The sequence below is a fragment of the Cervus canadensis genome, chromosome 19 (genome assembly GCF_019320065.1).
Source record: "Cervus canadensis isolate Bull #8, Minnesota chromosome 19, ASM1932006v1, whole genome shotgun sequence".
Taxonomy (NCBI): Eukaryota; Metazoa; Chordata; class Mammalia; order Artiodactyla; family Cervidae; genus Cervus; species Cervus canadensis.
In genome coordinates, this window is record NC_057404.1 from 36,723,185 (window position 1) to 36,748,506 (window position 25,322).

General features: G+C 35.3%; 1 pseudogene; it reads left to right on the top strand.

The window, feature by feature from the left end:
- Positions 1–15,560: 15,560 nt before the first annotated feature.
- Positions 15,561–16,554, top strand: LOC122422092 (annotated as a pseudogene).
- The last annotated feature ends 8,768 nt before the right edge of the window (positions 16,555–25,322 follow it).

A 25,322-nucleotide genomic window follows, 5' to 3' on the forward strand; every position in this document is an offset into this window, starting at 1 on the left:
CAGAAAAAAAAAAGAAATATTTGTCATGGCAATGATGTTATCACAGCCTTAACCTCCTCTTTAAATTCAGAATAATGTAAAAGCCTCAAGATTTAATTCCAACCTCAACTCATATTATTACCGGACTGGGTTCTTGGACTCTTTAATTAATAGAAATTGATAAGGAGCCAGATGAGAAATTCAGGCAAGACTTCACTGAGAGTCCTGCTGTAGCACAAGAGAGCGAGAATAAGTAACAAGTGGCTTTGCTGCTTGCTTTTGTGGGGGCGAGTTGTGGGGGGTGGGGGAGATGATCTGGTGAGCTATTTCCCTAAATAGGGTGAAGGTGGGGCAGGCTGGTGTTTGGGCCTGAGAGGTGTCTTAGGTGTCTGCCCACCATTAGGGGCTGCTGTATGCAGAGGTCATGTGTGGTACCCTGTTTTTGCTCCTGGCACCTCAGAAGTCACAGTTGGGGTTTTGGCCTTTTTATATCTTGTTGCTCATAATTTGTCCCATTGTTCAGGCATGCAGTCATTTTTAGTCCCTTATAGTTTCTTTGTCAGAGAAGGCAATGGCACCCCACTCCAGTACTCTTGCCTGGAAAATCCCATGGACGGAGGAGCCTGTAGGCTGCGGTCCATGGCATCGCTAAGAGTCTGACACGACTGAGCAACTTCACTTTCACTTTTCACTTTCATGCATTGGAGAAGGAAATGGCAACCCACTCCAGTGTTCTTCCCTGGAGAATCCCAGGGACGGGGGAGCCTGGTGGGCTTCCGTCTATGGGGTCACACAGAGTCGGACACAACTGAAGCGACTTAGCTGCAGCAGCAGCAGTTTCTTTGTATTCTGTTGCTTGAGGAGATTTTTGTCCAGGTGCAAGCAATGCAGTAAAGGCTCCCAGGTCCCAGCCTGTCTCAGTATCACTGCCCCCATTGCTCAGAAATCCTCCAACCCACCTGGAGTTTTTTCATAAGCTCTTCCTTCATCCAAATTGATTGTTATAACTATTATTATTTAATTAGCTATTTATTCTGCACATCCTTTTTAAAATTTTCTCCAGATACATAACTTCTAGTCACCCTTCAGGCTGCAGCTGAAATGTCATTTTGAGCAAGACCATAAGGGATCTCCTGGTGGCTCAGCTGGTAAAGAATCTGCCATCTATGTGGGAGACCTGGGTTCGATCCCTGGGTTAGGAAGATCCCCTGGAGAAGGGAATGGCTACCTACTCCACTATTCTGGCCTGGAGAATTCCATGGACGACAGTCCCTGGGGTTGCAAAGAGTCAGACACCACTGAGCGAATTTCACTTCATTTCATCTACAACTACCTCCCCCAAACTCCCTCACCCTATTCCTTTTGCTGTGTATCATTGCATCCTTTTCTTTTCCTTCATTATATTTTTTCACAAGTTTCAACTGTGAATTTATGTTCTTTTTTTAATGTCATTGTAAGATAACTAAAACTATGTGTTTTGTTGAATACCAACAATGTGAAAGTGAAAGTGAAAAGTTGCTCAGTCCTGTCCGACTCTTTGCGACCCCATGGACTGTAGCCCACCAGGCTCCTCCATCCATGGAATTTATAGGTACTCATAAATAGTATGTTGAAAAAATTATACAGGTTTCATTTTGGAGTTTTTGTTTTTTTAAATAAGGGTAATCTTGTACAACTCAATTATAAGGAAAAAAGAAATACATTATATTTAAATTAGTTTTTAAACAAAAATAACAAATTACATTGAAATTTACTGTTTTACATTGTAACTCTAGCAAAATTGTTAGAAATAGTCCATTTAGTTATATAGTTATCAAAATTTTGCCACAAGTATATGTATGGTTAATGTTCTATATTTTCAACTATTTGTACATCTTGATGTGCACCCCAAGATTATTCATGCCTGCTTTGGATAATAATTGAGATGGCATATACTGATGCAGACTAGTGTCTGGCAGGAGAATGGATTAATGCATTGTTCCTTTCTCTCTCTCAAAGAGAGGGTACAGATATTCCCTAAGTCATCCTCATTCCATATTGTATAAAATGATCTCAGTCAGGTATACTCTCTTTTTCTGCCCTCTGACTTTTGCTCTTATATAAATTCAGCCACTTACTTATCTTTTAAAACATCAGTTGTAATCCAATAAAAGACTGGAATAACATTTAATAAATTTCTTTTAAGATTTAATTTTAATTTTAAATAAATTAAATTTTAATTTTAAAATAATTAAAGTATTTTCAATAATTAAAATATTCACTTTGAAGTGAAACTATACATGGAGGAAAAGAAATCAAAACAGAAAAGCCCAAAACAGTTTATTGATTTTTAATTGTCCATGGAGGGTCTAGAACCTCAACTTACTTGCTTCAAGGACAAGAATCCAAGGAAAATTGAATTTTTTTCATTACATATTTTATTTATATATGTATTACTTGTATCACAAAGTATTTTATTTCACTACTTTAATATTAATTCTGTATTTCACTTATATAGAATGTAGGTTTGTTTTCTTCATTAAGTTTATACCCTAGTATTAATAGGTTTTATATAATTATTTAGACTATTTTCCATAGAAAAATATACTTCAAATATCAGTCAAATTATTTAATCTTTGGAACGCAGACTTTTTAATTTGAGAATTTTGGGGGTGGTTGTGGGTAAATAATAACAGTGCAATTATAAATAACCATAAAGGAGCTTAAGATAAATCCAAAGATCCAAGGATTAAGAACACATAATGCGTAATTAAGGAAAGAAATTTAAATGTCTCCAACTTTGTAAGGTGTTAAATTGTCAGCCATATTCATTTAAATTTATGCAAATATTTAGTTCAACACTGAAAGGAAATGTAAAAATAGGCATAAATGTATTTGAAGATAAGTCTTTGCCATAGTTTTCTGATGGGTATTCAGAAAAAATGAAGTTATGTTTCAGTAATGCAAAATATAATATTGGTTACCTATCAGTGTATTGATATTATTTTATTTCCATTTAATCTTGTTATTGGAGTAAATTACATTAATAGATTTCCTGACATCGACTAGTCTTTGAAGTCATAAGATACCTTTTGAGGTATTTTTTTCCCTTGACACAGTGTTAGTTTGTATTTACTAATACTTTATTTTGAATCTTGCATTCTTACTTATGTGTGAAAATGTTCTACTTTTTCTTGCATTATTTTTATTGTTTTGGTATCAGTGTTTTACTCAACTTATAAAATTAGTTGGAAGATCTGGGAAATTTTAAATAAGAATTATAGCTTCCTTGAAGGGTTGGTGAAATTTATAGTTTTCATGTTGCACTTAATTGATTCTTAGCTGTGTTTCCCTCAACCTGTAAGTTCCTTCAGCTTAGAGACCAGGTTCTGCATCTTTGTACATTTAATATTTAGCATAGACTTTGCCACATAACAGATACTCTGTGAATTTATGTTCAGTGAATGAATAAAATGATGCAGTTGAAGAAATCTCTGGATCTGACCAAGAACAAATGATGAAAGAAAAAGCTTTCTTTAAACAACTTCTCTGAAACAACAATTGAGCCCTCCACTTAAAGATAAAATCAACATACAGGAAAGAATTCTCTTATAACCATATTGTTAGCTGAGTGCCATTCCTTCAAATCTTATGGAATATTTGTGTTTCTATTTCAGCTAAGTTGCATGTTTATTATTTCTATTCTGCAAAATAATTCTGTGTAATTTAGAGAGAAGAGAAGCCTTGTCTATTCCACAGCAAGTTAGCATACAAAACTCTACAGGCAGTCAACACATGTCGACTCAAGTTCAGCCATCATAGCAAAGCAACAAGTCAGTAGCCTGCTGAAAGTCAGGAGGACTAGAGGAACCTAACGGTATTTCATGCCAAATATTTCACAAAAAGCAGCTATAATGTATCATATAAACAGCAGTATTTTGTTCAATGTCAAATTCTGTGGTTTTCTGAAGAACTCTTCAATTTGACTTTCATTCATCCTCACGTCTTGACTTTCAAAGAATATTCAAGTCTTGAACATTGTAGCCATACAGTAAATATTAAAATGTTAATTTTGTCTTTTCAGAAATGATAGAGTTTAAGAGAAAACATTAAGATAGAAAAGATGTGCACCAAATGTTCACATGTGAAAAGGTGTAAACTGTTTTCAAAGGCCTGAAAATTTCTACCTGTGTTCTGTTCTTTCAAAAACAAAGGAACTGAACAAGAGTGGGACTGTAATGAATGCACATATTTTTCTTACTCATGTATTGCAAATGAACCCTCAATGTTTTTCTTTTTCTTCTATTATTAACAATTGAGATTTTCAGTGTACCCTTAAAAATGAAAACATGAGAAAAATACTTAATATTCAAAACATCTCCCTACTATATTCTACTATGCATTTTTCTTCTACTAAATGGACCGAACTCTTCCACCTTATAGACTGCTTAAACTCTTTCATGGCAGAGTATCTTTTAATATGCCTGGCATAATGTCACTCACAAAGTAAAACTTTCTCTAAATACATTTAAACTTTCTTTTTAAAGATCACCAGAAATATACCAATATAAAACAATGAAATTAAGAGACCAAATTAGATGGAAAGTTTAAAAGGTATATTGGAACCTAACAAACCATATAGGAAATATGATTGCCTGTGCAAACTTAAAGTAGTATATTATAATGTTCCTCATTGACTTAGTCATGCAAGGCCAAATATCTCATTTGTCATTATCCAAAACCTCTCTTCCAAGTACTTAAATGTTCCTACAGATATTTTATTTTTTTTCTGAGTCAGAAGTTCTTACAATTGGAATTACTCATTAGAAAACCACAGGTAGTTCAAACTTTGTCTGCATAGTTTTTCTAAATGCAGGAATTTCTCATGATGTGCCAAACTGAAAAATAAATCCCTTGAAAAAATTATAAATTGTATTGAAACAACAGACAGATTTTACACAAAGGACACAGATGTAAGTTTCAGAACTTTACAAAACCTTAAGCAGACGTTTTCCTCCCAATTTTTTCTTTGTTGATTAAGAGCCACTTTAGAAAAATTGAAGTCAAGAAAATTATTCCCGTATATACTTAGTATGATTGAAACATCAGGCTCACAGCTTTTCTCACTGTATTTTTCCACATTATGAAGTGCCCCAAGCATTGCACTGATTTCCTCCCTTGGAATATGTAAATTGCCTTATGTAAACTCTGACTATTGTTTCTGAGTTGGGCTTTAGGATTTTCTCTTGGGGCATTGTAATAAGCATATTTGCCTTAAAATTCATTGTCCAATCACATAAGTCTCCAATATGACAAATTCCATTGTTTTATGGCTCTTTTGTCTAACCCTGACAAAAGTTTTAAAACATTGTTTTAGCTTCTTTCTGTTCAGAATTAAGTAATTATTTAAGGAAAACACAAGGTAAAAATATCATGCCAAATGGAATGAACCATGATTCTGTAGATATTTTTTAAACTCTCTGTAGCTTATTTCCAGGGCTGTGTCATTTACTGAATGACTATTATATGTCAGGGTAGGGATTAGCAATTACCACTTGGTAAAGAACTAATTGGGTGTAGGAAAACCTAAGACACCAATGTTTTGTTAAGGAAGGTAAGAGGAGGAGAGAGAACTAGATAGATGCAGAGGCCCAGGATGTTCATTACTTCTCAGGGTATTCAGTTACTCACTACTTTCTGTTACCAGCAGGAGTATACTGAGTGAGACTGGAAAATCAAGACTAGTAAAGTGTCCACTATTACAGTTACCTTGGGAGTCCACAAATATGCACCCCTACAAAGAAGGAGGGATTGAATTAGTTTGCCTATAATTTACTCAATGGAAAAGTGCAGGGAAAATTCACTAAGAAGGAAAAGAAATGGATTGCAGAATTGAAAATGCTGGTTTGAGTGTTTCAATTTTTATTCCTTCATGGATCTGGAGTAATGGCATTCTGTAGACGATGCCTTAGCTTACCGAAGTCAAACCCTTAGAACTGGATGTACAATTACATATCTGTTTTCTGAGCTCCTGGATAAGTGTCATGAAGGCAGAATTGTCATGTTTATTTCTTCCTCTAAGCTGCAGTACCCAGATTCAGAAGGGGTTCAGTAAGTACTTGTTGAATAAACAGGTACATTAAAATGTACTCTTGGGTACAGTCTAAGAGTTATATCATTTCTTTATTTGGATTAAGAAAAAAGAGAAGCAAAATATTGATATAAATTGAAAATTAACATTTCAAAAACTGCTTTATAGCTAGCAAGCTAAATTTCCAGCTGGATCAAAGCTGAATAGTAAGACCAAGTTGTGAAAAATAGGTTTAGTAATACAAGTACAGGCAGCACAAGTGTGTTAATAGCATCATTATGCTCTTTTCTCTCTTTCCTTACATTTAGGAAACTATTAAATTGCATTCTGGCATGCACACAATAATGGGAGAATGGGGTAGCCAAAGAACATGGCATTCATTACTGAATTTTAACAGTATGATAAAATCTCATGCACGTTAATAACTCCCAGAGCAGCAAATGTCCTAATATTGAAAATGAAACATTAGTTGTAAAGTATTATCATGCCAGAGAGCTTTGTTAAGATGAGATTTTTAAGAATATTTAAATACCTGATATTTAAAGAAATAACAGCACTGTAATTGAAAGATACTTAATTCAGTTATGTATATACTCTCCAGACTAAGGAATTACTGTCTGAGAGAGCACAACAGTACATTTGGATGATAAAATTAATTAACTCAGTGTCACAGGACACAGAGATTTCAAACACAGAAAGCACAATGTTACCTGAGCAGGAGCCAGTATCTCGTTTTTTTCAGACATAGACTAGATGATAGCTGTAATTCATGTCATTTTATGACATTTCATGGAACATTTGGTCATTATGACATTTATGATGCAATGAAATAGGCCATAAAGTGCTGTAAATTGTTGGGAGCAAAAGACATTCATATTTGTGATGGGCATTTTAGTTTCAATCAAGATGTTAGTAGGTTAAATCAAAATTCAACTTAGAGTTGAATGTTAAAGTTTTAGTTTAGGTTTCTTTTTTTTTCTTTCTTCTTTCCCCAAATCTTCTCATTCTCACCTCTCTTCTCTCACTCTCTCTTCTTTCTCTTAAATCTAATGAGTAGTACAGAAAGACTGTAAGTTAAAAAAAAAGATTTTTTCATATTTTCTAATTTAGTATTATTAAAGAATGAAAAAATCTACAACAGTATATATGAATAAGAATAGCAAATCTAGAAATTTCAAAATATGTGATTGTCATTTCCTTTGTTTATATCTCATGCTTGCAGGGGAATGTGGAACATGCAGAATTTCTAATAGTAAGTGATGACTATGTTCTTCCTGTATTTGGTAACATTATTTCTTGAAAACATTTTTAACACCTACAGAAAGAGTTTTAAAATGTCATAATTTACCTTGTTGAATTATGCATGAAGTTGATACAAATTATTTTCTGAGAAATAGGTTTGAAATGCATATATATTTGTTTCAGGAAAAGAAAGACAAATGTATGCCAGAGGGCATTTTACTAGCAAAGTTTGCCTATTCTTTTAGATCTTGTTACTTCTTCTTTTTACATTAGTATTGATATTTAGACTGTCACCAATCATCTGAATATTAAAGTTTGATATGATATAATCAACTATAATGTTCAATGAAATGTATACCTTTGCAGTTGCAGTAAGAAATAAAGACAAGTAGAAGTATTGCTATTAATACCAATAATACATGTCAAACTTGTAATTTTGTGGTTGGGCCACAAATAAAAGGTTAATTGCCTAACTAAATACATATAAACTACCCTACTATCTAATTATTCTCTAATTTTCTAGCTCAACTTTCACCATTTTGATGAGAGTTATTTAAAATACTTTGAGCATTAAAAATAAAAATATACAGAAATATTCTTTTTAAAAAATTCCTATGTTATTTTGTATGATGTAGGAGAATATAGAGGTTCATAAACTCAGGAACTTGAAAATACTATTTTTGTTTTTATTTTAGAAGTGATTATAATTGTAGAATTCCTCTGCTCTTCAATGTATTTAACTTCTTTCACTTAGCAAAATTTATTTTAAGATATATCTATATTATTGCATGAATCAAAATTTTATTCCTACTACTGCCAAGTAAAATTTCATTGCATTGATGTAATGAAGTTTATTTTTTCAACAACAGAAATACTGTTTGATTTCAGTTTTGCCAATTAACAATAAAGTTGATATCCATTCAGAAACAGACTTTCATGTGATTATACATTGTCATTTCTCTAAGCCAAATACCTAGGAGGTGGATCATTGGATCACACGTCAAGTGTAAGTTTAACTTTATGAGAAGTTGCCAAACTCTTTTCCAAAGCAGTTGTATCGTTTTACATTTGTACCAGCACAAAGTGAGTTCCAGTTGCCCCACATCCTCTCCAGCACTTGATATGGTAAGTAATTTTTTTTTTCATTGTAGCAATGTTAATAAATATATACCTGTATCTTGTGTGACTTCAGGTTACATTTCCCTAATGATTAGCTTTCTTGAATATCTCTTCCTATGCTTTGACACCATCAAACTATCTTCTTTGGTGCAGTGCCTGTTCAAATCTTTTCCTTTTTAATATTGGGTTTTCTTTCATTGTTTGACTTTTAGAAAATTTTATGCATTCTAGTTACAAGTCCTTTGTCAGAAAAGTGATTTTTAAATATTTTCTCTGGCTCTGTGATTGATCTCTTCATTCTCTCAGCAGTTCTTTCATAGAACACATTTTCAATTTTGTGAAGTCTAATTTAGCAGTTTTTATCTTATATATCACATTCCTGGTGCCTTATGTAAAAACTCTTGACTAATACAAGTCATCATATCAGGTAATTTGCATATTCCAAATTTGTTCTGAAGGGAAAGAACATGGAGGATTACATTCAGTCTTTTATGGGCCACCTCTATAAGTAGCACACTTTGCATTATTGTCAAAATTCAGTCACTTGGCCACACCCAGTTACAAAGTATGCTAGTAAATGCACATTAGCTCTATGCAAGGGAGGAAGAAAAAACAGGATTGGTAAAAGTCAGCCAGTTCTTGCAACAGAGATCAATAAATAATTTTAGTAACAAGCCTAAACTAATTTTAATTCAACTGTATCTTTCTAAGTTCATTTTTATTTTCCTCGGAAAAACTTTAATAAACAGTAGCATTTCCTGAAATCTCATGAGTGTATTTTTCTCCTATTTCTTGTGCTTTGTTTCTACTTCTCAAAAATCTTACTGGTTGCTTATAGGTTGTCTAAGATGCCACCTACTAAATGAAATAGTTCTGAGTTCTTATTGAAATGTATGATCTCTTTCTCCGCATTTTCACAATACTTTATATTAATAGTGTCGTGTTCATAAATTTTATTTTCTTCACAACTATTTATATACTCTTAGGACTTCTACTAGGTTTATAATTCTTTAAGAGAATGACTGTAGCTTGTAAATATATTATATTCATTCCTATATTCCATGTACAGGAACTCGGTAAACATGTGTTTTACTGTTGATGGTTCAGCCAAATGACCCTAACATTCTTAGTGTATTAAACTGAAGTTATCATTAGGCCAAAACTCAGATGAAAGAACATAAGATTCATATGGCATTTTTTCACTGTGAAATTTTTCTACAAGGGTCAATTTATTGCTCCCTAAATAACAAGCCTTAAACCTGTCAGAGGTTGGAGAAGGTAGCTAGAGGGCAGAAGGACAGGGAACTGATCCCTGAAACCTAGACTAGGTCATTCTCAGGGCCTTGATTCGTAAAAGATGATCAGTTTGGCACTGCCAAGGGAAAGAATACAGTTCATATCTATGCTTTTCTGTTCCTTTTGTCTATCATAGCTCAGTTGCATTTTTTCGAGGAGAATTGGAGTTGGATAAGGAACAAGGAGAAAGGAATAAAATAAGATGGAAAACCCCAAACCTAAGGTGATTTGAAATATTCTTTGCCTTACGTAAATCAAATGAATGTCAGACTAATAACATGGAGAGAAGCATTTTCTGGCTGCAAACTTCATTAATTAAATTAAGAAGTGCAATTCCATTAGTTAGTCTACAATATTTTAAGAGAAGCACTGGGCATTTTCAGCATTTTCTTTCTCATTTTTATGGTAGACAGTTCCTCTCTACTTTCATTTCTCTCCAGGTGCCATGAAATTTATTTCTATTATAGGCAGATATTGTACTTAAACAATATTCCATTCAGTGCAGTCACTCAGTCGTGTCTGATTCTTTACAGCCCCATGGACTGCAGCATGCCAGGCTTCCCTGTCCATCACTAACTCCCAGAGCTTGCTCAAACTCATGTCCATCAAGTTGGAGATACCATCCAACCATCTCATCCTCTGTCATCCCCTTCTCTTTCTGCCTTCAATCTTTCCCAGCCTCAGGGTCTTTTCCAATGAGTCAGTTCTTCACATCAGGGGGCCAAAGTATTGGAGCTTCAGCTTCAGCCTCAGTACTTCCAGTGAATATTCAGAACTGATTTCCTTTAAGATTGACTGGTTTGATCCCCTTGCAGTCCAAGGGACTCTCAATCTTATTTCTAACAATATTAGGAATATCCAATACAGGCATATCTGTTTTACCAATGTTACATTTATTCTTTTACTTCTAAGAAAAAATAGTATGTGTGTTAATATATACTCTGAGATAATAGAAATATATAGATATATATTATTTATATATAATGTAACTGGGGATAGATGCTGTATATCTATATCTATATATTCCTGACACAGGTCTCCCAAAACCCTTGTAATTTCCTAGGTGATAGGAGTATCTTTGGTTCTAATTGTACAGACTTTCTTAACAATACCCACTTCACTGTGATTTTCTTTTCACATGATGCAGCTTCTAAAACCAGAAATCTAAAATCCTTCCCCTTTCTGTATCTCTCATTTTAAATTAGTCAAGGAGTCCAGTTGGTTGTATCTCCTAGAGATTAATCTTTCTCTCTACCTAAACATCACAGCTCCCATCAGATCTCTTTGTTGCCTAGGTTACTAAAATAGCCTTATAATATGGCTTTTTTCCTGTAATCAGTTAGTGACACTCCATCTATTGTTAGTGACTGTCATCATTTCATTCTCTTGCTTAAAATTTCTTCAGAAACTGACTGTTGCCTTGTAGGATAAAACCCCAATTTCCTAGTAAGTATGTCCTTCAAAATTTTCCCTGGATTAACTATGGAATTTTGTTAGTTTTTAACTTGGATCCACAAGTTATAATTTTAGAAAAGCAACAAATATTATATTTATGGTCAATTTTCTTCTCAGAACACTATAATTATTTTTCATCAATTATTTAAATTGATCATGGCCACTCCCAAATTTAAGGTCTACTTTTCTCAATTTCATCTCCAACTTGCTTCCATAGCTTTATGACTCAACATATTTTCCCATGTTATTATAGCTTCTAAGTATGCCCTTCCCTTACCCCTTTGTTTTAAGCACACTTCCTCTACATAAACAAACAAACCTATAAAACAAAATTACTGCCTAACTACTATAAGATCTTCAATATGCATTTCAGGTATATATTGCTTCTTTTCAAATCTTGCCCCTACTTGAAAATATTTAACAACTCCTCCTCTGAGCTACTGCTGTATTTTTTTATACATTTTATAGTAGACTGTTTCTAAAGTGGTTCCCAATGATGTCTGAGTTCTAGTATGCATGCTTATATGTAATCCCTTCTCTTTGCATATGAACTGAAATACCTATAATGAATAGAACACAGCCGTAGGGATGAAATGTCACACCCATTTAATTTGCAAAAAGACTTCAGCTTCCATCTTGTTAGACCTCTTTTGCTCTCTGACTTGCTCGCTCAATGAAGAAAGCTGCCGTCTTGTGAGATACTCCATGGAGAGGCTCATGTCACAGAGAACTAAGACAAGTCTCTGGCTAATAACTCAGTGCCCTCTGTCTAGCAACATGAGGGTTCTAATGGCTTCACCTCCAGTAGAACCTAGAGATGAGTGTGGCTATAGCTGACACTTGATCGCAGTTATGTGAGGAATCAGAGTTAGAGGACTCAGCAAAGCCATTTCCAGATTCTTGACCCATAGAATATTTGAGGTAATAAATGTTGCTTTAAGCCACTAAGTTTTGAGGTAACTTATAACCAAACAATAAATCACTAATACGTATGGTTTCTATTTTATTTGCTTATCAATGGGAATGTGGATTAAAGGAAAGAAGTAAGTTTTGTAACTAAATTAAACTGAGTTCAAATTCTGCTTCTACCATTCTATTCACATTTTGACAAGTTACAATGCATTTTTTTTTTACTAAATTTGAATACATATATTGCACAGTTGTGAGATCTGTACCTCAATATTATTGTTATTATATTATTTGTTTATAGGAGTGACTTCTGCTTATGTATATGATTCTTAAAGACAGGGAAATGTCTTCATCTGCTTTTGTATCACAGCATTTGGCACTTAATATTCAAAAATAAATGTTCAATTTAAAATTAAGTAGGAAAAATGTGTGTTATAATTACACTTTCTCTTAAAATTGAGTATTCAGATATTTAGCGTGTATTGGAGTCTTAATTATTTAGTGGGCATTGAAGAAGCAAAACTTGGACTCTATTTCTTTATACAAAAATTTAAAGTTTTTACTTTGTAAAGCAGCTATTCTTCCTTCATCTTTAAGCAACCATAGTTTCTATGTTGGTTTTAAAGTCAAGATATGTTTATTATTAGTTAACATAACTCTAATCAGTAGTGAAAACAAAACCTTCAAGGTGAGCTCCTGAAATTAAAGCAAAGAAAAGCCAAAGTATTACTGATGAAATGGAAACTCTTTTATTTCTTTAATCCTCCTCTCTGTTAGAGGTTTTTTTTTTTTTTTTTTTTGGTATGTGTTGAAATTTTTTAGTTTTTTGGATCATGCTGATTCAAATTCAGGGAATTTGCATTACTGATTCATCCCCAATGTAATGACAGTTAAATCTTATAAAAAAAAAAATTAGAAGCTTGTTCTTCACCAGGTATGATGATGGTTGAATTATTCAAGATTTTATGAAATCATGGCAGAGTTTTGGGGTCTTCCACGGTGCTGGCTTTATCTCCTTTAGAGTTTACCACTTGTTCAAATAAAATAAATAATACTGTGGTGCACACTCCACACTGTAATTCCTCAATAATAAACTTTTTATTGTTTCTGAATGTAAAGCAGATTTTCATATAAAAGGTCTGAATATTTTGGACTACTTAACTACCTCTTTTTCCATATCTCACCTCTTCACATTTTTAAAGGGAGGACTCTCACCCCAACCTGTGTTTATTCTTAAGTAACAAATCTTTTCCATGCAGGTATACTTTGTCACAACCCTCTTTAGATTTTAAGTATTCTGTGAGCAAGTCAGCTGCGCATATTCACCTGCCTTTAGCTGTAGATTCCAACTCCTGTAGACTAATCAGGGCATCACCAAAGAGTTCTCTGACATGAACATTCACTTCCTCAATACTGAATCATTCATGTCAGCATAAAAACATGGTGCTATAAGTCTCTTCCTTAAAAGATGGCTCTCAACACCATTATACTGCCACCTCCAACTATTATTTCATTCATCGTAATGCGCATCAAAAGAGCTTTCTATACTAATTTTCTCCCATCTGTTTCCTCTAATTCTCTGTTTTAAGGCATTTCAATTGGGCTTTCACCCCAAAGCTCCACAGTTATGACTCTTGTCCAAGAACCACTGACATTTATGTTGTTAATCTGATACTTAATTCTCAACCCTAGCTTTACTTGAGGTATCACAGTCAGTTAAAAATTAAATATGGTGGATCAAACTCCATGTTTGCTCCTTCCTCTGTGAGATATTTTCTTCATTTGAATTTCTGGATTCAACCATCTCCTAGTATCTGTCCCACATCACTAGCTGCCCCATCCATGTCGACTCGTTAGTTCCCCTCATCAAATATATCAATCTAGGAATTTCCCAGAGCTCAAACTTTGGACTTCAGTTCCTCTATATTGATAATGTCCAGTAGTAATATGAGCTACAAATATGAACTACAAAAGAAATAAGTGAAATTAATCTTAGTAATATATTTACTTGAATAGCTCTAGGTGTTATTTTAATATTTAATAATCTATAAATGTTACTAGCAAACTGTCTTATGTTCTTTTTGGTACACTCAGTCTTTGAAATCTAATTTATTTTTCACACTTAATATAGTACGTCTCAATTGAGGATAGCTGTATTTCAGTGCCCAATAGCCACATTTGGTTGTGACTATCATATTAGACAGTACAGATCTATATCTCCACTCTCTTGTTTCCCCTCTTGTTTAATGTTGTTAAATAACATCTATATGATGGTGACTCCCAACTTATATTGCAAGGCCAAATCTCTTTTCTGAAATGTATACCTTTTAGCACTTGATGTTTCCACCTGAATGCCTATGGACTTGTCTCAGACTTAACACATCCAAAATCAAAGTCCTGATCATCTCCACATGCGAATCTGAACGTTTCTCACCCACCTGATATGAAAGCTATCATTTCTTGCTTGTGTTAATATTCTAACTTCCAAGCTAATCTCCCTGTCTCTCCCTTGCTTACTTTTCATCATAGAAATTAAGGGGATCCTGTTTGAATATATCAGGTTAACTCATTCTGCTACTCAATACCTTACAATGGTATATTCTGTCACTTATGATAAAATGTCTTAGACCTTGATGTCCCATTATTTATTAAATCTCCTGTTGCTGTTTCCCTTTCCTTTTTAAAATTTGGGCAGTTGAGCACCCTTATTGCACTGATAACCCAAAAATACAGTTTGTTCTTTGTTTCATCTAGAAAGTCTGTTTCCCATGTATTCATGTTGCTTGCTTTCTCATTTAAATCTTTACCCATGTGCCTTCTCTGATTACTTTTTTTAAAAAATTGCTATCCCTCCCATTAGCATTTTCTATCCTCTTTCTTTGTTATATTTTTTCTCCATAAAACTTATCTCAAGCTGCCTATAAAACATACCTAGAAAATATCTGCTAAAGAAATGTATGAATTAACTAATTAGGAGTAAATAAAAGCCCTCTTTCCATTATTCTAGTATTTACAGAACAACTAAGTAAATGGAATAACAGTTAGTGCTAGTTATGACTCTCATTGCCAAATCTATTACTATTATACAATATTTGCATGTAACTAACATCTAATTGGAACAGGTAATAACTACATACTGAAGAAAAAAGATATCACTCAATCACTCTTTCAGTCTTTTAGTGTAGACTGAAAAATAGCTTTGAAACATGAGCCTTGATAATATACAGCAAATGACAATTGCTCTATCAAGAGTTATCAATGTGTCTCTGTTAAGTAGTCTCTCAAATAGAACTTAGAGTCATATTGGGCTGGTGCAAAAGTAATTGCAGTTTTTGCATTATTGAAATTTGCCTACTGATATTAGAATACATTCTTAAATAAATGTGATTATGTTATACGTAAGTTGAAATGCACATTTCTTGCTTTATTTTTTTGCTAATGACTTGCTACTTGCTGTTTATTTTATATTTATTTTAAACTATGGAAATTGATGTTATGCAAAAAGCAAATTTGAACAATTATCTTATTCGAGTTCAAAATGGGTCATAAACCAGCAGACAACTGGCAAATCATTGATGCATTTGGCCCAGGAACTGGTAACAAGCATACAGTGCAGTGGTGGTTCAAGAAGTTTTGCAAAGGAGATGAGAGCCTTGAGTATGAGGTGCATGGTGGCCAGCCATCAGAAGTTGACAACAACCAATTGAGAGGATCATGGAAGCTGATTATCTTACAACTACACGAGATATTGCACAAAAACTCAATGTCAGCCATTCTACAGTCTTCTGGCACTTGAAGCGAATTGGAAAGGTGAAAAACCTCTGTAAGTGGGTGCCTCATGAGATGACCACCCCCCCAAATCCTCATTTTGAAGTATCATATTCTCCTATTCTATGCAACAAGGAACTGCTTCTTCATTGGATTGTGACGTGAGACAAAAAGTGGATTTTTGATGATAATTGGCAATGATGAGCTCAGTGGTTAGACCAAGAAGAAGCTTCAAAGCACTTTCCAAAGCCAGACTTGCACCAAAAAAGGTCATGGTCGCTGTTTGGTGGTCCGCTTCCCATCTGATCCACAACAGCTTTCTGAATCCTGGCAAAAGCATTATATCTAAGAAGTATGCTCAGCACATTGATGAGATGCAACAAAAACTGCAAGGGCTGCAGCCAGCATTGGTCAACAGAAAGAGCCCAGTTCTTCTCCGTGACAATGCCTGATTGCATGTCACACAACCAACAATTTAAAAGTTGAACAAATTGGGCTATGAAGTTTAGCCTCATCTGGCATATTCACCTGACTTCTTACCAACCAACTACCATTTCTTCAAGCATCTCAGCAGCTTTTTGCAACCAGCAGAATGCAGAAAATGCTTTCCAAGAGTTTGTTGCATCCCGAGGCTCAGATTTTTAGCTACAGAAATAAACAAACTTATTTCTCATTGGCAAAAATATCTTGATTGTAATGGTTCCTCTTTTGATTAATAAAGACATGTTGAGCCTAGTTATGATGATTTAAAATTCATGATCTGAAACCACAATTATGTTTGCACCAACCTAAATAGCTCCTTATACTGCATTTACTGATACCTGAAGTATAAAGGAATTTGTATGTGGCCCAAAGATCCTTTTAAAATTTTCCTATTTTTCTTATTTTCATATTAGTTCTGCTCATTTTTTTCTGATCCTGAACAAAATTCCTTTCGGTTCCTGTATTCAGACTATATTCTCAAAGTTATGGAAATGTATGGAGCATGTGTAATTACAGAGTGAAACTACCAAGTATAATTTTGGGGAAAACATGCACTGATTTTAAATAATTACTCTGAGTACTCTGTCTTCTCTATCAAGCCTAACATGATTAAAATAAATAGGTCTTCTAGTTCTTCTGAGGTGTATTTGAGGCTGAGAGGTAATGGAGTGTAAAGAATAAGAGCACAGACTCTGGAGATAGCATGTCTGGATGCAGGTCCTGACTCTGGCCCTTAATAAATGTGTGACTTTGCTCAAGTTACTTACCCTTTCAGTGTCTCATTTTCCTCATATACAAAACAATACTGGTAATATTTCCTATATAGCTTTGTTGTAAAAATTACAGTAATTAATACATCCAAATTACCTGAAATACTGCCTACTGTATATGTAATACTAATTCAATAGATGTTAGCTATTATGAAAAATGTAAATATTTTTTCACATAAAAGAAGGAATATGTACATATAATCTGTTGAATAACACAGTTTATTCTCTGGGATACTAGTCAATAAGTTGACATAATTCAGGCTATAAAAAGAAAGGAAATTTTAAAAATATATGATAAGATTTATCTCTTATTAAGGAACTCTTCTGGAATAGCACTGGCAATATTATGCACTGGAACATACAAATTAAATAGTATTCATCCATTTATTTAACCATGCAGACTTACTCTTCAACAATTGTTTATTGAGGGACTACAATGATAACTTCTAGAGAGATAAATAAAATATGGGTTCTGCTTTCAAAGTTTTTATAATCCTGGAAGACATAAATAAATTTAAAAATAAACACTGTTTAAAAAGCAAACACTAAAATTGAAATAAATATATGATGTCCCAAGCCAAACAAAAACACAGGGATCCAGCCCACCCACTAGGAGGCTGGCAATTGCCCCATGCCCATGTAACCAATCCTATGAAAACCCTGTTCCAGCCTTCAGCTGGCCTGAGAGCCACTACATAAGGCATGGCCTCAAAAAAAAAAAGAAAAAAGAAAGAAAGAAAAAGAAAACAGGCTAGGGGCCAGCCCCACCTGCCAGCAGGCTGACAGTAGTCAACTCTGCTACAACAGAAAAACCCATGCAGCAAGCACCACTAGATCACATAGCTCTGGTGACCAAAGGGGAATACATTACTAAGCCCTGTAGATGTATAACAATTTAAATATATGTGTACTCAGCATACCTAAATACATAAACCAAAACTTGACAAACATAAAGAGAAAATTGACAATAATACAATAATAATAGAGGAATTTAATAACCTACTTAAATCAGTGAATCAATGGACATATCATTCAGACAGAAAATCAATAAGGAAACATTGGTCTTAAATGAAAAATTGTACCAGGTGAACTTAATAAATGTACATAGAAAATTCCATCCAGAAGCAGAATACACATACTTTTCAAATTCAAATTGGACATTCTCAGGATAGATCACATGCTAGATCACAAATCAAAACTCAATAAATTTAAAAGATTGAGATAGTATCAGGTATCTTTTTCCATTCACAACACTATAAGACTAGAAAAAATAAACTACAAGAGTAAAAACTGCAAAAAGTATAAACATGTGAAAGCTACATGAGATGCTGCTAAATATAGAATGAAAGAATTCAAAAAGGAAATAAAAAACTAAGTGGAGACAAATGAAAATGGAAACACAGTGATCCAAAATCTGTGGGATAGAGCAAATGCAATTTTAAGAGGGAAGTTTATAGTGATACAAGCCTACATGAGGAAACTAGAAAAAAATCTCAAACAACCTAACCTTACACCCAAAGGAAATAGAGAAAGAACAAGCAAGTTAGAAGGAAAGAAATAGAAAAGATCAGAGTGGAAATAAATGAAGTAGAAATTTAAAAAACAATGGAAGAGATCAGTGATACTAAGAGCTGGACCTTTAAAAAGATAAATATGATAAACCTTTAGATGGACTCATCAAGGGAAAAAAAAAAAAAAAGAGGGCCCAAATCAAAATTTAAAAAATGATAAAGGAGCAATCACAACTGACATCACACAAATACAAATAATCATGAGATTTTTATGAACAATTATATACCAATAAGATGGACAGCCTAGACGAATGAATTCCTGGTGTTATAATTTCCCAAGTTTGAATCAGGAATAAGGAAAGAAAATGAACACATTAATTACCAGTGATGAAATTAAATCTGAATAGAAAAAAGTCCCAGCAAATTACAGGATGGCCTCCCAGGTTAATTGTATCACACATTTAGAGACTAGTTAATGCCTATCATTCTCAAACTATTCCAAAGTAATTGAAGGGAAAGAAATGCTTCTGAACTCATTCAATAAGGTCAGCATCACTGTGATACCAAAACCAGACAAGGACACCACAAAAAAAAAAGAAAAAGAAAAAGAAAGAAAGAAAGAAAATTACTGGCCAATACTACTGAAAACTGTAGATGTAAAAAATCTCCAATAAAATACTAACAAACTGAATTCAACAACACATTAAAAGGATCATGGACCATGATCAAATAGGATTTCTCCCAGGGATTCAGAGATGGTTCAATATCCGGGATCAACCAATGCGACATCCCATTTTAACAACTTGAAGTATTAAAACCATATGATAATAGATATAGAACAAACTACTGACAAAAGTTAACATCAATTTATGATAAAAACCACCAAGGAGCGGCTGCTGCACGGGCACAGGAGGGCCAAGAGGAGCTACTCCACGTTCAAGGTCAGGAGGGGCGGCTGTGAGAAGATACCCCTTGTCCAAGGTAAGGAGCAGCGGCTGCACTTTGCTGGAGCAGCAGTGAAGAGATACCCCACGTCCAAGGTAAGAGAAACCCAAGTAAGATGGTAGATGTTGTGAGAGGGCATCAGGGGGCAGACCCACTAAAACCATAATCACAGAAACTAGCCAATCTGATCACAGGACCACAGTCTTGTCTAACTCAATGAAACTAAGCCATGCTGTGTGGGGCCACCCAAGACGGTTAGGTCATGGTGGAGAGGTCTGACAGAATGTGGTCCATTGGAGAAGGGAATGGCAAACCACTTCAGTATTCTTGCCTTGAGAACCCCATGAACAGTATGAGAAGGCAAAATGATAGGATACTGAAACAGGAACTCCCCAGGTCGGTAGGTGCCTAATATGCTACTGGAGATCAGTGGAGAAATAACTCCAGAAAGAATGAAGGGATGGAGCCAAAGGAAAAATAATACCCAGTTGTGGATGGGACTGGTGATAGAAGCAAGGTCCGATGCTGTAAAGAGCAATATTGCATAGGAACCTGGAATGTTAAGTCCATGAATCAAGGCAAATTGGAAGTGTTCAAACAGGAGATGGCAAGAGTGAATGTCGACATTCTAGGAATCAACGAACTAAAATGGATTGGAATGGGTGAATTTAACTCAGATGACCATTATATCTACTACTGTGGGCAGGAATCCTTTAGAAGAAATGGAGTAGCCATCATAGTCAACAAAAGAGTCCGAAATGCAGTACTTGGATGCAATCTCAAGAATGACAGAATGATCTCTGTTCATTTCCAAGGCAAACCATTCAATATCACGGTAATCCAAGCCTATGCCCCAACCAGTAATGCTGAAGAAGCTGAAGTTGAATGGTTCTATGAAGACCTACAAAACCTTTTAGAACTAACACCCAAAAAGATGTCCTTTTCATTATAGGGGACTGGAATGCAAAAGTAGGAAGTCAAGAAACACCTGGAGTAATAGGCAAAATTGGCCTTGGAGTACAGAAAGAAGCAGGGCAAAGGCTAATAGAGTTTTGCCAAGAGATCGCACTGGTCATAGCAAACACCCTCTTCCAACAACATAAGAGAAGACTCTACACATGGACATCACCAGATGGTCAACACCGAAATCAGATTGATTATATTCTTTGCAGCCTAAGATGGAGAAGCTCTATACAGTCAGCAAAAACAAGACCGGGAGCTGACTGTGGCTCAGATCATGAACTCCTTATTGCCAAATTCAGACTTAAACTGAAGAAAGTAGGGAAAACCACTAGACCATTCAGGTATGACCTAAATCAAATCCCTTATGAATATACAGTGGAAGTGAGAAATAGATTTAAGGGACTAGATCTGATAGACAGAGAGCCTGATGAACTATGGATGGAGGTTTGTGACATTGTACAGGAGACAGGGATCAAGACCATCCCCATGGAAAAGAAATGCAAAAAGGCAAAATGGTTGTCTGAGGAGGGCTTACAAATAGCTGTGAAATAAAGAGAAGCTAAAAGCAAAGGAGAAAAGGAAAGATATTCCTATTTGAATGCAGAGTTCCAAAGAATGGCCAGGAGAGATAAGAAAGCCTTCCTCAGTGATCAATGCAAAGAAATAGAGCAAAACAACAGAATGGGAAAGACTAGAAATCTCTTCAAGAAAATTAGAGATACCAAGGGGACATTTCATGCAAAAATGGGCTCAATAAAGGACAGAAATGGTAGGGACCTAACAGAAGCAGAAGATATTAAGAAGAGGTGGCAAGAATACACAGAACACTGTACAAAAAAGATCTTCACGACCCAGATAATCACAATGGTGTCATCTAGAGCCAGACATCCTGGAATGTGAAGTCAAGTGGGCCTTAGAAAGTACAAACAAAGCTAGTGGATGTGATGGAATTCCAGTTGAGCTATTTCAAATCCTGAAATATGATGCTGTGAAAGTGCTGCACTCAATATGTCAGCAAATTTAGAAAACTCAGCAGTGGCCACAGGACTGGAAAAGGTCCATTTTCATTCCAATCCCTAAGAAAGGCAATCAGAAAGAATGCTCAAACTACCGGACAATTGCACTCATCTCACACGCTAGTAAAGTAATGCTCAAAATTCTCCAAGCCAGGCTTCAGCAATACATGAACTAAGAACTTCCAGATGTTCGAGCTAGTTTTAGAAAAGGCAGAGGAGCCAGAGATCAAATTGCCAATATCCACTGCATCATCGAAAAAGCAAGAGAGTTCCAGAAAAACATCTATTTCTGCTTTATTGACTACACCAAAGCCTTCGACTGTGTGGATCACAATAAACTGTGGAAAATTCTGAAGGAGATGGGAGTACCAGACCACCTGACCTGCCTCTTGAGAAACCTGTATGCAGGTCAGGAAGCAACAGTTAGAACTGGACATGGAACAACAGACTGGTTCCAAATAGGAAAAGGAGTACGTCAAGGCTGCATATTGTCACCCTGCTTATTTAACTTATATGCAGAGTACATCATGAGAAACGCTGGTCTGGAAGAAGCACAAGCTGGAATTAAGATTGCTGGGAGAAATATCAATAACCTCAGATATGCAGATGACACCACCCTTATGGCAGAAAGTGAAGAGGAACTAAAAAGCCTCTTGATGAAAGTGAAAGAGGAGAGTGAAAAAGTTGACTTAAAAGTTAACATTCAGAAAACTAAGATCATGGCATCTGGTCCCATCACCTCATGGGAAATAGATGGGGATACAGTGGAAACAGTGTCAGACTTTATTTTTGGGGGCTCCAAAATCACTGCAGGTGTTGACTGCAGCCATGAAATTAAAAGATGCTTACTCCTTGGAAGGAAAGTTATGATCAACCTAGATAGCATATTAAAAAGCACAGACATTATTTGCCAGCAAATGTCCGACTGGTCAAGGCTGTGGTTTTTCCAGTGGTCATGTATGGATGTGAGACTTGAACTGTGAAGAAAGCTGAGCACTGAAAAATTGATGCTTTTGACCTGTGGTGTTGGAGAAGACTCTTGAGAGTCCCTTGGACTGCAAGGAGATCCAAGCAGTCCATCCTAAAGGAGATCAGTCCTGGGTGTTCATTGGAAGGACTGATGCTGAAGCTGTAACTCCAATACTTTGGCCACCTCATGTGAAGAGTTGACTCATTGGAAAAGACCCTGATGCTGGGAGTGATTGGGGGCAGGAGGAGAAGGGATGAGAGGATGAGATGGCTGGATGGCATCACCGACTCGATGGGCATGAATTTGAGGAAACTCTGGGAGTTTGTGATGAACAGGGAGGCCTGGTATGCTGCGATTCATGGGGTCACAAAGAGTTGGACAAGACTGAGTGACTGAACTGAACTGTATGATAAAAACTCTCATCAAGATGGGTAAAGAGGGACACGTACGTGCATGCTCAGTTGCTTCAGTCATGTTTGACTCTCTGTGACCCTGTGGATTGTAGCCTGCCAGGCTCCTCTGTCCATGGGGTGCTCCAGGCAAGAATACCCCAGTGGATTGCCATGCCCTCCTCCAGTCTATTTTCCCCACCCAGGGATCAATCCCATGTCTCATGTCTTCAGCATTGGCAGCCGGGTTCTTTACCACTAGCACCACCTGGAAGCCCAAAGAGGGACATATGTCAACATAATGAAGTTGCAGGATACAAGATTAATGTAATAAAATCTGTTGTGTTTCTATACACTAATAGCAAACTATCAGAAAAAGTAATTAAGAAATTAACCCCAGTTGCAATTACATAAAAAAAACAATATGAAATACCTGGAAATAAATCTAAGATAAAAGACCTGTACCCTTTCTTTCTTTTTTGCATGATAAAATCCTTACTTGTGTTTCACATCTCAGTCCAGTCTTCACTCACTCAGACTATCTTTTCTGATATCCCTAAATTAAACTGTGTTATTTTATTGCAGTGTCCCTAACATTCGTAACACTTTTTAAAAATATTTTATATACTTGTGTGGTTACAGAACTAATGTTTGTGATTCGTGTCAGACACCAGAATCTTAGTACCATTATGGATGGAATTGCATCTATTCTTTTCTCTGTGGTTAATCCAGTTTCTAGCACAGGGCCTGGTATCCTATTGGTATTCAGTGGTTTTAAAATGGCTAGATGAGAAAGCTTGTTGTTTGAAGGAGTAGGAAGGGTCAAATATGTTACATTTTATGCTTTGAGCAGAAGGATGGATGTTGGTATAATTATCTATTTCAGGGAATAGATAAGTTGGTGTTAAAGACAAGGAGATAATCATGTAGCTGATATATCTGTATACATCGATGGACTAAATTGTGTCCCTAATCTACAAAATGATGGTATTTGGAAGTGAGACTTTGTTGAGGTAATTAGATTTAGATGAGGTCAAGAGAGTGGGACCCTTATGATGGAATTAGGGCTCTTAAAAGAGACACTAGAGAACTTGTTCTCTGTCCTAAATCTGTGAGAACAAAGCAAGAGAGCAGAAACTAGAACCTGACCATGCTGGCACCTTGAACTTGAACTTTAAGCCTCCAGAACTTTGAGAAATAAATTTCTGTTGTTTAAGCCATTCACTCTATGGTAGTTTGCTATGGCAACCTGAGCTAACCAATAAAACATGTAAGTGATGTTACCTAGTAAGCAATTTGATATGTAGACCTGATGCCTAGAAGAAAGAAATAATCGGATTTTTAAATAAATGTAAATCTTCAACAGAGGAAATATAATTGAAACCATGGAAATGAATAATATTGCCTTACTGGTATGTATGTAGAATGAGATAAAAGTAGGTTTAAACAGAATCATGTTTCATTAGTCTATCAAAGAGGTCTTGCACAGAGGACTAAGAAAGAGAGGCTAGGGAAGAAAACAGCTGTGAAAGCCAAGAAAGGGGCATTTCCAAGAGGAGGCTATAGTCAGTGTTAACTGCAGATAAGAACAGTCACAGAAAGCCTGAAACCTATAACTTAGGGAAGTGAGAAAGTGACCTAAATAGATATAATTACAATTATATAATTACTCAGGAATTTTGAAAGCTCAATTTTTGTACCAAATTCATGGTGATAAAAATCTAATTGATTATAATAATAACTTTGCACATAAGTTGAGAATCCTGAGCATGAAGATATCAGCATGAAGATAGTCATGTTCCTCTAGGGTTTGGGGTTTTGCTAGGTGTGTTTGACAAAAAGACAGTAATAAGACAGAGAGAAAGTAATGACATTTCCAAGATACCGACCACAGAATCTGGGACAGAATATTAATTTGGGCAAAGATAAGGGCTTGATGAAATAGGAGAATTGGAGGGATGGATTGACTGGAAAACCTCAAAGAATTTGAAGTGTAGGTATTGCAGGAATAGAGAAAAATAAACAAAAAGGCAGAAAAAAACCATCAAAGAATAGAAAGTTTGAATTTAATATTTCAGAAATGAAGCAACTTCTGGTTATAACAAGTACTAAGTTATAATGGAAAGACAGTGTGACAGAACTACATGATCTTGTTGAAAGTAGAAAAAATGAAATAAACAGAGTTTTTGGGTGAGCCATCTAGGTTGAATAATGTCTCCCCAAAATTCATTTCCATCTGGAGCCTATGAATGTGACCTTACTTGGAAATAAAGTCATTGCAGTAATTTAACATTAAGATGAGGCTATGCTGAAGTGGAGTGGGACCTAAATCTAATATGATTGGTTTCCTTATAATAAGAGGGAAATAGAGATATAGAGACAGAGACACAGCCAGACGTGGTATGTTAGTCAGTGTACTAAGTACTATAACAACCTC